The 16,890-nt window shown below is 47.4% G+C and overlaps 1 protein-coding gene across 1 annotated transcript in view; it reads left to right on the top strand.

Moving 5' to 3' along the window:
- Positions 1–1,214: 1,214 nt before the first annotated feature.
- The window catches only part of LOC149430890 (rho GDP-dissociation inhibitor 2-like), a 31,337-nt gene continuing 15,661 nt past the window's right edge, over positions 1,215–16,890 (top strand). Inside the window, exon 1 of the mRNA XM_089665950.1 lies at positions 1,215–1,327. The gene's annotated coding sequence lies outside the window, so the exon portion shown is untranslated. The remainder of the gene's footprint in view (positions 1,328–16,890) is intronic.

The raw sequence follows: 16,890 nt of genomic DNA on the forward strand, positions 1-16,890 counted from the left end.
ACCCACCGTCCATCCAGAGGCAGGCAAAAAAAAACACCTAGGGGCTTATTCACACTGCTGGCCAGGAGGAGGTAAAAACAGATGGCTGAGCCACATTCTACAACCACTGGCAAGGTGCTTCTTTCCTCAGCCAGGGCATTGAAAATGGGTGGTGGATGGGTGTTCCAGCATGACAATGACCCAAAACACACGGCCAAGGCAACAAAGGAGCGGCTCAAGAAGAAGCACATTAAGGTCCTGGAGTGGCCTAGCCAGTCTCCACACCTTCATCCGATTGAAAATCTGTGGAGGGAGCTGAAAGTTCGAGTTGCCAAACGTCAGCCACCAAACCTTAATGACGTGGAGAGGATCTGCCAAGAGGAGTGGGCCAAAATCCCTCCTGAGATGTGTGCAAACCTGGGGGCCAACTCCACGTAACGTCTGACCTCTGTGATTGCCAACAAGGGATTTGCCACCAAGTACTAAGTCATGTTTTGTGAAGGAGATCAAATCCTTCTTTCCTTCACTGTAATGATGACATTTAATGTTTATTATATGTTTTGTGGGATTTGTTCCTTTACCCTTTGTCCTGTAGCGGCTTTCAGATTTCAGCGCTCGCCATATATTTTGTATTTTATACTGAAAAATAGCTTTTTTGGCCGTTTCCACTACGGCGTTGCGGTGCTGCATGTGTTAACACCCGCTTCACTGCAACATGTGGCAAGGAATGTAAATGCGTCCGTCAGTCGCAATGCCATTTGCTCTTCATTGCGCCCCAACTCACCTTCTGACAGTCGTCACCATTTTTTTTTTACAAATGCACAATAGCGCGTTGCGGCGTGACGCATTGAGCTGCAATGTGTGTCTTTTGGTGAGGTGCATTGGGGTGCCATTCAAATGCATGGTTGCTGCATCTGTCCACCGCATTTAATGTGCGTTCCGGTAAAGCGTGGTACTGCAATGTCATGGTGAGGAAATTGCCTGCATCGGTCTGCATCAGCACCACAAGAGCTTACAATCGAATGTCTGAACCACAGCCGGACACACACTTGGGTGGGTTCCATTGATAGAATGACATATTTACTTGCACTGTTATATTATATTTTTTACTTTTCCGATCTTTGTCCGGTCCCTCCTGACCCCCCCCCCCCCATATCTCCTCTGGTATGTAGGGTGCTCAGTAATAGTCTGCACCAGTGAAGCGGGGAGTGCAGCAACAGCTTCCTGTCAATGTGGTTTCTGAGAAGGGGGGGGGGGGCTTCACCAGCTTCCTTCCCTTTTCTCAACTGGCAGGCAGAGAGAACAGATTAAAGAATTTTTTATTCCAAAAGGCACCAACGGCAGCACGGTAAGAGCCTTCACAAATGTACTTTCATGGGGGGGGGAGCATCTTGGCTCCAGCTTATGGCATGGACACCGAGGAGGTACTACAAGACCCAGCATGTCATGCCAGTCCTGACCAGCTCTGCGGACCCAGAGAACCTGGCGGGGCCGCACACCTCACCTGAGATTGAGAGAATCCTGGGGGGTGCCCAGCTTAGGGCCATGTTGGAAAACAGCTTGTGGAGGGTCTCTGTAGGGTTAGGAATGGATTGGAGACGTGTGTGGGCGGGGACATCTCTTCATCCATCGTCACCTGCCAGTGTGTGGGGCCCTTTTTGAAAATTTAATTTATTTTTCTTCTTTAAAATTCCATAAACTGTCCAAATTATTTCAGATTGCAACTTTTTCTCTTTAAGGGTTTTTAAGCAGCCAATGTGTCATTACACGTCCTGGCACTTGAACTGAGCTTGGACCTGGTGGGACCAGATGATGTATACAGTCAGTCCACCCAAAAATGTTCAAAAACTTCAGGTTAGATATTTAGAGACAGAAACGGTTTTTTGGCTTTTTACGTGTCAGAGGTTCTAGAAGTTAGAACCCTGGGCTTAGGTTCCCGGCTCCACCCATCCGCTGAAGCCATGGTAGGGGGCCTTAGTTTTTTTGAAACTACAGCAGAAGTACGGAGACTGGCAGAACTATCCCTCCTCCCACCAAGAATTTATTTTTTAACAAATTGTTTAAACAAATAAATAAATTAATGGAAAAAAAAAATAATAATAAAAAAAATTACCGAGCCTACCCCAGTTTTCACTTCCTAACTCTTGCTGTAGGATTGTGTTGAGATGTTTTATAATTTTTTTAAATACAATGATATCTTTTATTTTAAATATTTTTTTTATTTATATATATATATATATATATATATATATATATATATATATAAAATCATACTCTGTAATTTTAGTTTTTCTAATACATGTAAAAAAAAAAAAAAAAAAAAAATATATATATATATATATATATATATATATATATATATGTAAAATCGTACTTTTTAGTTTTAGCTTTTTTAATATATGAAAATATATATATATATATATATATATATATATATATATATAAAATCATACTCTGTAATTTTAGTTTTTCTAATACATGTAAAAAAAAAAAAAAAAAAAAAAAATATATATATATATATATATATATATATATATATATATATAAAATCGTACTTTTTCGTTTTAGCTTTTTTAATATATGAAAATATATATATATATATATATATATATATATATATATATATAAAATCATACTCTGTAATTTTAGTTTTTCTAATGCATGTAAAAAAAAAATATATATATATATATATATATATATATATATATATATATATATAAAATCGTACTTTTTAGTTTTAGCTTTTTTAATATATGAAAAAAATATATATATATATATAAAATCGTACTTTTTAGTTTTAGCTTTTTTAATATATGAAAAAAATATATATATATATATATATGTGTGTGTGTGAGAGGGGGAATATTTTTTTTTTTTGTTTAATATAATTCCATTTATTATTTTAAATACCGTTTACAATCGGTCGCACTCCCTCAAGTCTACAGCAAGTCATACGATAATGTTTATTTGCAGCAGATGAGTGCAGACCTACAGTGTACCATGTAGAAGGACATAACTGTGGCCCTAACAGACCAGGCCAATGCCGTGGGGCCCCCTGATCTATGTAGTTAGCAATACCTTTTGACAGAGAAATGTAAATGTATATATATATATATTTATATTTATAAATTTTTGAAAATGTATAACATTTTGGGAAGCTTCTGCACAATTATTATAGAGGATTCATACAGCGCCGTACAGTTTGTGCATCATTTTCCAATCTAAAGGGAGTGAATTCAGTTACAATATAAAAAAATACAAGAGGGTTAGGAGGGCCCTGCTCACAAGAGCTCACAATCTAATAGTTGGCCATCAGAGTAAATAGTATTCATCACAAGGGGGGGGGGTCCTTAATGGTTCTGATATGGGGCCCGTATTACGCATAGTCCCGCCATGTAGGTGGATGAATGCAGTTGGCTGGGGGCACAATGGTTTACCTTCCTTCTGTTACAAGGCTGACAGGGGTAGTGATAGCGGCAGAATTTTGAAAAGCGAGTGACTGCTGGGCGCCGGATCTTCTACAACTGCACATCCTGAATGAAGTGGGGGGGGGGGTAGTTTGGCATCTTTGCCCTGGGCGCTAGATGACCTTGGCACTGACGGTACCAACCAGGGCAGGGGTCTAACAAAAGTACAATTTTCCCTCTTTAATATTTATCATCCCTCTGGCCTCCCTTCAGTCATACACAGTTGTATTGGCTCCTCCCCTTCAGTCATACACGGTTTTACTGGCTCCACCCCTTCAGTCTTGCACAGTTGTACCAGCTCCTCCCCTTCAGTCTTGCACAGGTGTGCTGGCTCCTGCCCTTCAGTCTTGCACAGGTGTGCTGGCTCCTGCCCTTCAGTCTTGCACAGGTGTACCAGCTCCTCCCCTTCAGTCTTGCACAGGTGTAACAGCTCCTCCCCTTCAGTCTTGCACAGGTGTATCAGCTCCTCCCCTTCAGTCTTGCACAGGTGTACCAGCTCCTCCCCTTCAGTCTTGCACAGGTGTATCAGCTCCTCCCCTTCAGTCTTGCACAGGTGTACCAGCTCCTCCCCTTCAGCCTTGCACAGGTGTTCCAGCTCCTCCCCTTCAGTCTTGCACAGGTGTACCAGCTCCTCCCCTTCAGTCTTGCACAGGTGTACCGGCTCCTCCCCTGGACTGAAATGACTCTGATGTCACTGCACACTGTGAACTTCTCACTGCAACAAGTCAGATAGAGCTCCACCTCTTTTCCTAGCTGGAGGACATCCAGTATCATCTAGCCATTTCCTCCCCAGGCTGACTGTCCATGGCCCCGCCCTTTTCATTCATTTGATTGAGAAAAAAACTTGAAGTGTCTGGGGCCCATTTCATGTTGGACCAAACTTCATTTTGTGCAATGGCTGCTTTGCTGCTTAGATTCTAACAGTTGGATTACATAGACTGAAGGTCAGAGCCAGTAAAAAGGGGCCAAATTCTATTCTATGGCTTGGGGAGGGCCCACTGCTGGATGGAGTTCTATTTCTTTCACACTGAGTCCCTCGGCTCGGTTTGGCGGATGATTCGAGGTATCTGATGGGAGATCTGATGTCACAGATAGGGGGAGCGCCTTGTGATGGAGTCGGTTGTGTGATGGAGGGAGGATGTTCTAGCCGTGCCGGGTGACCCTCGTCTAATCACATCTCCTCATCATCCTCTAATAGGATCTGTCTTGGCCCAACAACTAATAGAAGAGCTCACAAATTCCCGGCTCACGAGGCAGCGTTAGTACGCCCCCCACCACCGCCATATTTACCAACTGTCACTGCTCAGAACTCCCAATCTGCACTCCGGGCCGCTGACATAGAAAAGCACTGACACCAGTCAGTATGACAGTCAGGAAACCAAACCGTTTCACAATGGTGGTGGACAGGTTCTCTTGGTGCCTTCAGCTCTGTACACCCCCCATGGATGGTGCAATGCTGACATTTCTATTATCGGCCTGTAGTTACATACACTATATTGCTGGCAGTAGTGGGCCACCGGCCTTTCCACGCACATGACCTTTAATGGCCCCCCAGTCTTAATCCGTAGGGTTCAATATTGAGTTGGCCCCACCCTTTCCACGCACATGACCTTTAATGGCCCCCCAGTCTTAGTCCATAGGGTTCAATATTGAGTTGGCCCCGCCCTTTCCACGCACATGACCTTTAATGGTCTCCCAGTCTTAGTCCGTAGGGTTCAATATTGAGTTGGCCCCGCCCTTTCCACGCACATGACCTTTAATGGACTCCCAGTCTTAGTCCGTAGAGTTCAATATTGAATTGGCCCCGCGCTTTCCACGCTCATGACCTTTAATGGCCTCCCAGTCTTAGTCCGTAGGGTTCAATATTGAGTTGGCCCCGCCCTTTCCACGCACATGACCTTTAATGACCTCCCAGTCTTAGTCCGTAGAGTTCAATATTGAGTTGGCCCCGCCCTTTCCACGCACATGACCTTTAATGACCTCCCAGTCTTAGTCCGTAGAGTTCAATATTGAGTTGGCCCCGCCCTTTCCACGCACATGACCTTTAATGGCCCCCCAGTCTTAGTCCGTAGGGTTCAATATTGAGTTGGCCCCGCCCTTTCCACACACATGACCTTTAATGGCCCCCCAGTCTTAGTCCGTAGGGTTCAATATTGAGTTGGCCCCGCCCTTTCCACACACATGACCTTTAATGGCCCCCCAGTCTTAGTCCGTAGGGTTCAATATTGAGTTGGCCCCGCCCTTTCCACACACATGACCTTTAATGGCCCCCCAGTCTTAGTCCGTAGGGTTCAATATTGAGTTGGCCCCGCCCTTTCCACACACATGACCTTTAATGGCCCCCCAGTCTTAGTCCGTAGGGTTCAATATTGAGTTGGCCCCGCCCTTTCCACACACATGACCTTTAATGGCCCCCCAGTCTTAGTCCGTAGGGTTCAATATTGAGTTGGCCCCGCCATTTGCAGCTATAACAGCTTCAGCTCTTCTGGGAAGGCCGTCCACAAGGTTTAGGAGGGTGTCTATGGGAAGGTTGGACCATTCTTCCAGAAGCACATTTGTCAGGTCAGGCACTGATGTCGGGGGAGGAGGCCTGGCTCGCAGTCTCCGCTCTAATTCATCCCAAAGGTGTTCTATGGGGTTGAGGTCAGGACTCTGTGCAGGACAGTCAAGTTCCTCCACCCCAAACTGGCTCCTCCATGTCTTTATGGACCTTGCTTTGGGCACTGGTGGGCAGTCATGTTGGAGCAGGAAGGGTCCATCCCCAAACTCTTCCCACAAAGTTGGGAGCATGAAATTGTCCAAAATGGTGCCTTAAGAGTTCCCTTCACTGGAACTAGGGGGCCAAGCCCAACTCCTGCAATACACCCCCACACCATAATCCCCCTCCATCAAACTTTACACTTGGCACAATGCAGTCAGGCAAGTACCATTCTCCTGGCCACCGCCAAACCCAGACATGTCCATCGGATTGCCAGACAGAGAAGTGTGATTGGTCCCTCCAGAGAACACGTCTCCTCTGCTCTAGTGGTGGCGTGCTTTACACCACGGCATCCGACGCTTTGTATTGCACTTGGTGATGGAAGGCTTGGATGCAGCTGATCTTTTCTAGGGTGCACAATAGTCTATCACCGGCCCTGCACATGTCAGGTACATATCTTGAGTGTGTGGTGATTCTTGTCGCAGTATGACATCACTCGTGTGCAGGTGAAACTTTCCACTTCATCTGCGGAGGAGTGACAGGAAGGCGCAGAGCTGCCTCTGTATGACTTTCTCATGCTGGTCGGATGAACGGTCCCTGCATTTCCTTTTAAGGTGTTTTTGCTGTTTCAGTGTCTTTCTGGCAATGGTGAAGGTGATCATGTGACACGGCCCGTCATGTCTGACCGTTTTCATTTTTTTCGAACTTTCAAACCCCCATAATTTGGCTCCGCCCATCCCCTCTCTGGCACTGCCACCTTCCAAATTCTGGCACGTGTGGGCCAGCTTTCGGGACCCAGCAGGAACTTGCAGCACATCTGTATGTGCTGGGGAGGGAGGGGGGTCCTATAAATGAACAGACACCCTGAGAGCTCCATACCTGTGAATGGTCAGGAAACCCCCTGGGCATGTACAGATGTGACTCAGGTCTCTGCGGGGTCCTGAAGCCCTGTGGCAGGATCTAGCCTGTCGGATCTGGGGGTAGAGTGAAAAAAAAGTCAGGGTGCATAATGTCAGCACTGTGTGTCAGTGTCCTGTCCTGGGGGGCACTGTTACTGACATGAGATTAGAATGATTGAACAGAACCTGGGCCCCCTTATATCATATGTCCCCATCAGAGTGCCCCTTTATATCAGATGTCCCCATCAGAGTGCCCCCTTACATCAAGTGTCCCCATCAGAGTGCCCCCTTATATCAGATGTCCCCATCAGAGTGCCCCCTTACATCACCTGTCCCCATCAGAGTGCCCCCTTATATCAGATGTCCCCATCAGAGTGCCCCCTTACATCACCTGTCCCCATCAGAGTGCCCCCTTATATCAGATGTCCCCATCAGAGTGCCCCCTTATATCAGATGTCCACATCAGAGTGCCCCTTTATATCAGATGTCCCCATCAGAGTGCCCCCTTATATCAGATGTCCCCATCAGAGTGCCCCCTTATATCAGATGTCCCCATCAGAGTGCCCCCTTATATCAGATGTCCCCATCAGAGTGCCCCCTTATATCAGATGTCCCCATCAGAGTGCCCCCTTACATCAGATGTCCACATCAGAGTGCCCCCTTATATCAGATGTCCACATCAGAGTGCCCCCTTATATCAGATGTCCACATCAGAGTGCCCCCTTATATCAGATGGCCACATCAGAGTGCCCCCTTACATCAGGTGTCCACCTCAGAGTGCCCCCATACATCAGGTGTCCCCATCAGAGTGCCCCATTATATCAGATGTCCCTATTGGAGCCCCCCTTTACATCAGGTTTCTCATCAGCTTGCCCCCTTACATCAGTTGTCCCCATCAGAGTGCCCCCTTACATCAGATGTCCCCATCAGAGTGCCCCCTTACATCAGATGTCCCCATCAGAGTGCCCCCTTACATCAGTTGTCCCCATCAGAGTGTCCCCTTACATCATTTGTCCCCATCAGAGTGTCCCCTTACATCAGATGTCCCCATCAGAGTGCCCCCTTGCAACAGATGTCCACATCAGAGTGTCCCCTTATATCAGATGTCTCCATCAGAGTGCCCCTTATATTAGGGTCCCCATCAGAATGCCCCCTTAAATCAGGTGTCCCCATCAGAGTGCCCCTCTACATCAGGTGTCCCCACCATAGTGCCCCTTTATATCAGGGTCCCCACCATAGTACCCTTTTACATCAGGTGTCACCAGCAGAGTGCTCCTTTACAACAGGTGTATCAGAGTGCCCCCTCTACATCAACATTCCCATCAGAGTGCCCCTTACATCAGGTGTCCCCATCAGAGTGCCCTCTTACATCAGGTGTCTCCATTAGAATGCCCCCTTACATCAGGTGTCCCCATCAGAGTGCCCCCTTACATCAGGTGTCCCCATTAGAGTGCCCCCTTACATCAGGTGTCCCCATCAGAGTGCCCCCTTACATCAGGTGTCCCCATCAGAGTGCCCCCTTACATCAGGCGTCCCCATCAGAGTACCCCCATACATCAGCTGTCCCCATCAGAGTGCCTCTTCACATCAGGGTCCCCAGCAGATTGTCCCCTTACATCAGGTGTCCCCATCAGAGTGCCCCCATACATCAGGTGTCCCCATCAGAGTGCCCCTTTACATCAGGTGACCCCATCAGAGTGCCCCCATACATCAGGTGTCCCCATCAGAGTGCCCCCTTACATCAGGTGACCCCATCAGAGTGCCCCCTTACTTCAGGTGTCCCCAGCAGTGTGCCCCCTTAGTTTAGATCAGTGTATGCACTGTCCTGTGGGGGGCGGGGGGGGGCACAGCTAAAGTCTTGGGGGGGCACAGCCCACCCCAGCACCCTCCTAGATCCTGCCCCATGTGGCAGTGCATAAGCCCGGGGATTTCCTAGGAAAGAAAGAAGGAAGTGTTACCCTGTAGCAAAAAAGAAAATCAGAAACACCAAAAACTATAATTAAAAAAAAAATTAAATTGTAGAAAAGGGAAGGAGAGGGGCCAGGATGGTACAAATAAATAGTCTCTTCTTCCTTTCACCGTTTGCGTTCCCCGTCTTCCTTTCACCGTTTGCGTTCCCCATCTTCCTTTCACCGTTTGCGTTCCCCGTCTTCCTTTCACCGTTTGCGTTCCCCGTCTTCCTTTCACCGTTTGCGTTCCCCGTCTTCCTTTCACCGTTTGCGTTCCCCGTCTTCCTTTCACCGTTTGCGTTCCCCGTCTTCCTTTCACCGTTTGCGTTCCCCGTCTTCCTTTCACCGTTTGTGTTCCCCGTCTTCGTTTCACCGTTTGTGTTCCCCGTCTTCGTTTCACCGTTTGCGTTCCTCGTCTTCCTTTCACTGTTTGCGTTCCCCGTCTTCCTTTCACTGTTTGTGTTCCCCGTCTTCCTTTCACTGTTTGTGTTCCCCGTCTTCCTTTCACCGTTTGTGTTCCTCGTCTTCCTTTCACTGTTTGTGTTCCCCGTCTTCCTTTCACCGTTTGTGTTCCCCGTCTTCCTTTCACCGTTTGTGTTCCCCGTCTCTGGAACGATCATTGATTATCAATATCTTTTTGTAAGTAAGACCTCTGGACATCCCAAGTAGGCGCAGATCCAACGGACATTTGTGCTCCCTTATGTCCTGATACCCAACATCCCATGCCTCTGCCCGCCCCCTACATGTGTATGCCCTTTACATTTAGCCTGTTTGTGCTCTGTTCCCACAATGCAATTGGAGCTTACTAATGTAAACACACCCCACAGGGGGCACATGGCATAACAGAAGGTTGTCACACACGTGGCACTCATTGTCCCCATGTCCCGGGTTCACCTGTAATAGGATTGTCCACAGATTATCCGCAGATAATTGTCATGAATGTTAAATACTCCGGACTAAGCCGCTGTGCCTGACATGGCGTCCATGATTACCCAGACCGGCCGTACGCCCTCTGCACATCGCATGACGCTGCTTGGGTAAACATTGTCTGCATCTCTAAATTTGAGCTGGATGGATAAAGGGAACCAGTCTACGATGTGTGACATCCATGAAATGTCCAGAACTTCCCAATCCACCCAATGCTCTACTAGATAAAGAGGACATCCATGAAATGTCCAGAGCTGCCCAATCCACCCAATGCTCTACTAGATAAAGAAGACATCCATGAAATGTCCAGAGCTGCCCAGTCCACCCAATGTTCTACGAGATAATGAGAACCTGTCTAAGATGTGTGACATCCATGAAATGTCCAGAGCTGCCCAGTCCACCTAATGTTCTACGAGATAATGAGAACCTGTCTAAGATGTGTGACATCCATTAAATGTCCAGAGCTGCTCAGTCCACCCAATGCTCTACTAGATAATGAGAACCTGTCTAAGATGTGTGACATCCATTAAATGTCCAGAGCTGCCCAGTCCACCCAATGCTCTACTAGATAAAGAAGACATCCATGAAATGTCCAGAGCTGCCCAGTCCACCCAATGCTCTACTAGATAATGAGAACCTGTCTAAGATGTGTGACATCCATTAAATGTCCAGAGCTGCCCAGTCCACCCAATGTTCTACTACATAAAGTGAGCCTGTCTAAGATTTGTGACATCCATGAAATGTCCAGAACTCCCCAGTCCACCCAATGTTCTACGTGATAAAGAGGACATCTATAAAATGTCCAGAGCTTCCCAATCCACCCAATATTCTACTAGATAATGAGAACCTGTCTAAGATGTGTGACGTCCATGAAATGTCCAGAGCTGCCCAGTCCATCCAATGTTCTACTGGATAATGAGAACCTGTCTAAGATGTGTGACATTCATGAAATGTCCAGAGCTGCCCAGTCCATCCAATGTTCTACTGGATAATGAGAACCTGTCTAAGATGTGTGACATCCATGAAATGTCCAGAACTTCCCAATCCACCCAATGCTCTACTAGATGAAGAGGACACCCATGAAAAGTCCAGAGCTGCCCAGTTCACCCAATGCTCTACTAGATAAAGAGGACACCCATGAAATGTCCAGAGCTGCCCAGTTCACCCAATGCTCTACTAGATAAAGAGGACACCCATGAAATGTCCAGAGCTGCCCAGTTCACCCAATGCTCTACTAGATAAAGAGGACACCCATGAAATGTCCAGAGCTGCCCAGTTCACCCAATGCTCTACTAGATAAAGAGGACATCCATGAAAAGTCCAGAGCTCCCCAGTCCACCCAATGTTCTGCTAGATAAAGAGGACATCTATGAAATGTCCAGAGCTGCCCAGTTCACCCAATGCTCTACTAGATAAAGAGGACATCCATGAAAAGTCCAGAGCTCCCCAGTCCACCCAATGTTCTACTAGATAATGAGAGCCTGCCTAAAATACAGTCAGGTCCATAAATATTGGGACATTGACACAATTCTAACATTTTTGGCTCTATACACCACAATGGATTTGAAATGAAACGAACAAGATGTGCTTAACTGCAGACTGTCAGCTTTAATTTGAGGGTATTTACATCCAAATCAGGTGAACGGTGTAGGAATTACAACAGTTTGTATACAGTATGTGCCTCATGTTTTTAATTGCGTGTATCATCTGATTAAGAACTTAAAACTCTTTTCTTTTTTTGATTTGAGTCAAAATATTAGTTCTTATCAACAAACAACAAATGGATCTAGCTTTTTGCCAATTATTTCATGAAATAGCTTACTTACAGCAACTGAAGTGTACGAACTTTAAAAACAAAAAAATTGATTCTTTTGGTGTTACAAAATCTTACGGTCCTCAAAGGGTTAAGGGACCAAAAGTAATGGGACAGAATAATAATCATAACTCAAACTTTCACTTTTTAATACTTGGTTGCAAATCCTTTGCAGTCAATGACAGCCTGAAGTGTGGAACGCATAGACATCACCAGACGCTGGGTTTCATCCCTGGTGATGCTCTGCCAGGCCTCTACTGCAACTGTCTTCAGTTCCTGCTTGTTCTTGGGGCATTTTCCCTTCAGTTTTGTCTTCAGCAAGTGAAATGCTCAATCGGATTCAGGTCAGGTGATTGGCCATTGCAGAACATTCCACTTCTTTGGTGTCTTTTGCAGTCTGCTTTGGGTCATTGTCCATCTGCACTGTGAAGCGTCCAATGAGTTGTGAAGCATTTGGCTGAATATGAGCCGATAATATTCCCGAAACACTTCACAATTCATCCGGCTGCTTCTGTCAGCAGTCACATCATCAATAAATACAAGAGAAGCAGTTCCATTGGCAGCCATACATGCCCACGCCATGACACTACCACCACCATGATCACTGATGAGGTGGTATGCTGAGGACCATGAGCAGTTCCTTCTCCATACTCTTCTCTTCCCATCACTCTGGTACAAGTTGATGTCGGTCTCCTCTGTCCATAGGATGTTGTTCCAGAACTGTGAAGGCTTTTTTACATGTCGTTTGGCAAACTCTAATCTGGCCTTCCTGTTTTTGAGGCTCACCAATGGTTTCCATCTTGTGGTGAACCCTCTGTATTCACTCTGGTGAAGTCTTCTCCTGATTGGTGACTTTGACACACATACACCTACCTCCTGGAGAGTGTTCTTGATCTGGCCAACTGTTGTGAAGGGTGTTTTCTTCACCAGGGAAAGAATTCTTCGCTCATCCACCACAGTTGTTTTCCGTGGTCTTCCGGGTCTTTTGGTGTTGCTGAGCTCACCGGTGCGTTCCTTCTTTTTAAGAATGTTCCAAACAGTTGTTTTGGCCACGCCTAATGTTTTTGCTATCTCTCTGATGGGTTTGTTTTGTATTTTCAGCCTAATGATGGCTTCACTGATAGTGACAGCTCTTTGGATCTCATGCAAATAGCACACTTGAAATGAACTCTGGACCTTTTATCTGCTCATTGTAATTGGGATAATGAGGGAATAACACACACCTGGCCATGGAACAGCTGAGAAGCCAATTGTCCCATTACTTTTGGTCCATTAACAAGTGGGAGGCACATATGCAAACTGTTGTCATTCCTACACCGTTCACCTGATTTGGATGTAAATACCCTCACATTAAAGCTGACAGTCTGCAGTTAAAGCACATCTTGTTAGTTTCATTTCAAATCCATTGTGGTGTATAGAGCCAAAAATGGTAGAATTGTGTCCATGTCCCAATATTTATGGACCAGACTGTATGTGACGTCCATGAAAAGTTCAGAGTTCTCCAATCCATCCAATGTTCTATTACATAAACAAAACCTGTCTAAGATATGTGAAGTGTCCAGAGTTGCCCAGTCCATCCAATGTTCTACTAGATAAGGGAGGAGTCAGTTCCCAAGTACACCCCCTTTCTTGCACATCATAGCCCTCTCTACTTTTGGAAGTGTCTAATTACCATCCGTGCTGGCCCAGCTCTCCTGTCCCTCCTCTCACCTCCCTACATAAACGTTTATGGAGCTGCTGGTGTAAGAGTGAAGGAGGATACTATAGAGCAGGGGGTGTCAAACTCAGTGTCATCACAGGCTGCATCAGCATTATGGTTGCCCTCAAAGGCCAGCTGTACTGTAAGATTAGATGTCCAGAATAACTCCTCCCCCTTACATCAGATGTCAAGAGCTCTCCCATCATCAGAAGTCAAGAACCCCCACCCTCCCTTACATCACAGTGCACCCCCGTTATCTTGTGCTGCTGCAGGGAAGAAGCTGGGGGTGGAGTTGGGACGCAGAATGTGGAGGGTCTGGAGGAGGACCAGAGGAGGGATGGAGTCTGCTAAATGCTGAGACCAGGGGAATTAGAGATGAGGGGGAGCTGCGGCTGCACAGAGAGGTGCAGGTGCTGTAGGAGGAGTTCTGTCATCCTCTCTGCTGCTGACTTCCGAGGGGGGGGAGCCTCTCTGTGGCTGCATGGAGAAGCGCAAGATCTGGTGGAAGAGTTCTGTCCTCCTCTCTTCTGCCAACTGCTGAGACAAGATGGGGGTGGAGATGAGAGAGTGCTGTGACAAGATGGGGGTGGAGATGAGAGAGTGCTGTGACAAGATGGGGGTGGAGATGAGAGAGTGCTGTGACAAGATGGGGGTGGAGATGAGAGAGTGCTGTGACAAGATGGGGGTGGAGATGAGAGAGTGCTGTGACAAGATGGGGGTGGAGACGAAGGGTTGCTCTGGCTGCACAGAGAGACACAGGATGGGGAGGAGGAGTTCTGTTCTCCTCTCTACTGCTGACTGCTGAGGGGTGGTGAAGAGATGAGCCTCTCTGTGGCTGCATGGAGAAGCAAAGGATCTGGTGGAGGGGTTCTGTCCTCTCCTCTACTGCTGAGACAAGGTGGAGGATGGAGACAAGGGAGTGCTGCGGCTGCACAGGGAGGTGCAGGATCTGGTGGAGGAGTCCTGTTCTCCTCTCTGCTGCCGACTGCTGAGAGGGTTGAAAGAGGAGCCTCTCTGTGGCGACTGCTGAGACAAGATGGGGTGAAGATGAGGGGTGCTGTGGCTGCACAGAGAGACTCAGGATCTGGTGGAGGAGATCTGTCCTCCTCTCTGCTGCTGACTGCTGGGAAAAGGTGGGGGTGGAGACAAGGGGGTGCTGCGGCTGCACAGAGAGGTGCAGGATCTGGTGGAGGAGTTCTGTTCTCCTCTCTGCTGCCGACTGCTGAGAGGGTTGAAAGAGGAGCCTTTCTGTGCCGACTGCTGAGACAAGATGGGGTGAAGACAAGGGAGTGCTGTGGCTGCACAGAGAGGTGCAGAATCTGGTGGAGAAGTTCTGTTCTCCTCTCTGATGCCGACTGCTGAGAGGATTGAAGGAGACGAGCCTCTCTGTGCCGACTGCTGAGACAAGGCGGGGTGAAGATGAGGGGTGCTGTGGCTGCACAGAGAGACTCAGGATCTGGTGCAAGAGTTCTGTCCTCCTCTCTGCTGCTGACTGCTGGGAAAAGGTGGGGGTGGAGACGAGGGGGTGCTGCGGCTGCACAGAGAGGTGCACATCTGGTGCAGGAGTTCTGTCCTCTCTGCTGCTGGGACAAGGGGGTGCCGCAGCTGCAGCAGAGATGTTTGGGCCACATGAAATAACTTGGTAGGCCGGATTCGGCTCGCGGGCCTTGTGATATAAAGGGTCACCTCAGTGACAGCTCTGAGTCCATTGGTGTTGCTGCCATCACATCCAAGATGGTGGACACCCAGAAGCAGCAGTCGGGGGGCTTTTGGGAGGAATTTACAGGGAAATAACAGGAATCAATCTCATGGGAAGAGTGTTGTTGAAATGAATGGTCTGGGGACAGGTCCTCTTTAAATGCTGCTTCTTTACTTGGATGATCCTACATGGGGGGGGGGGGGTATTAGAGAAGATCTCATCCAATGGTCTGATGTGAATGTCTCTGATCGTTGGTCCCCCCCCCCGTGTGGTTTCTTCATTTCCTCTCTGCTGATGGCACACAAGTTAAGAAATGAACATCGACCGCCATCTCAGAGTGTAGAAATGTCTGGAGTTCCGGAGATGTGAGCTCCAATCTCTAGAATCTCATAGAAGCTTCCGCATGTTGGTGTTGTTTGAACGCATTGCAGCTTAGACATGACGGCTGCATTAGTTTTCTTTTTTTAAGGCTTTCCCTTATCTTCACCAGGGGATCTGCCCAGTAAGTCTGTTGTTTTTCAAAAAAACAAACTCTCGTGTAGATGTATCAGTTTACAGAGATGAGACTAAACATTTACCACTGACAGGGGGGCTTACCATGATCAGCTTTTATCTATTGATGTAAAACCTTTTTCCCCAAAAAAACTGTGACTGTGACTGATTAAAAAGGTGAGCTGGAGTTTGTCTTCAATTTGTTAGTGTATCTAAATCTGCTAATCCATCTAACACTCCCCCTCCCCCCAGACATAAAATGCTACTGTACAAAGGTGCCCCCTGTGCTCCTTCATCCAGAGAGGGGGCGCTCTAATACAGGAGGTGTGTTACTGGCCGGATCACCAGGTGAAAACAGAGGGGGAAGAGCCTAGAAAAAGAAAACAAATGCAGTCACCACATCTAATGATTGGTAAGCTGCAATATATGACACTTCTGGTTTCCTGGTTCCCCCTCCCCCCTCATCAACACACGAATGGATCTTTTTTAATAAACCCTTTCCAGTTTCATTACATACATTATGTTAGACCTAGTGACATCATCACTGGGTCTCTGGGCTTCTCTATGCAGTGCCGGATCAAAGCCATCTAGAGCCCAGGGCGAACATGATGTATGAGCATTATGTGCCAGCCAAAATCCCCTCCCCCAAAACAATCTAGCACTAATCTGCATGCTTACCCCCTAAGCATAAATTCCCCCTCCTCCCAGTACAAATCCACCCCCCCACTGAAATACCCCCCCTCCAAGCACAAATCTTTGTCCCCCAGCCCCACCATAGATTAAATCTTATCTATCCCCATATCCTCCCAGCAAAAAACATTCAACCTCCTAACACAAATCCCACCCCCAAATTTCCCCTTTTAGCAAACCCCCCCCCCCCAAAAAAAAAATAGTTTCCCCTCCTAGCACAAATCCCCACTCATAATACACCTCCCCAAATCCCTCCTCCCAACACAAATTCCCCCCCCCCCATCTCCTCGTGGTGCCCTCACACCTTGCCTGGACGTCATCTAGCCAGTAAATGAGGCGGAGCTCTATCTGATTGGCTGCAGCTTCTAATGCACATTGTGAGGAGCTCCCAGTGTTCAGTGACATCAGAGTAACCAGGGGAGGAGCCAGTACACCTGTGCAAGACTGAAGGGGAGGAGCCGGTACACCTGTGCAAGACTGTAGGGGAGGATCCGGTACACCTGTGCAAGACTGAAAAGGAGGAGCCGGTACACCTGTGCAAGACTGAAGGGGAGGAGCCAGTACACCTGTGCAAGACT

The sequence above is a fragment of the Staurois parvus genome, unplaced genomic scaffold, assembly GCF_062004578.1.
Source record: "Staurois parvus isolate SC_StPar_1 unplaced genomic scaffold, SC_StPar_1.0 ptg002424l, whole genome shotgun sequence".
Lineage (NCBI taxonomy): Eukaryota > Metazoa > Chordata > Amphibia > Anura > Ranidae > Staurois > Staurois parvus.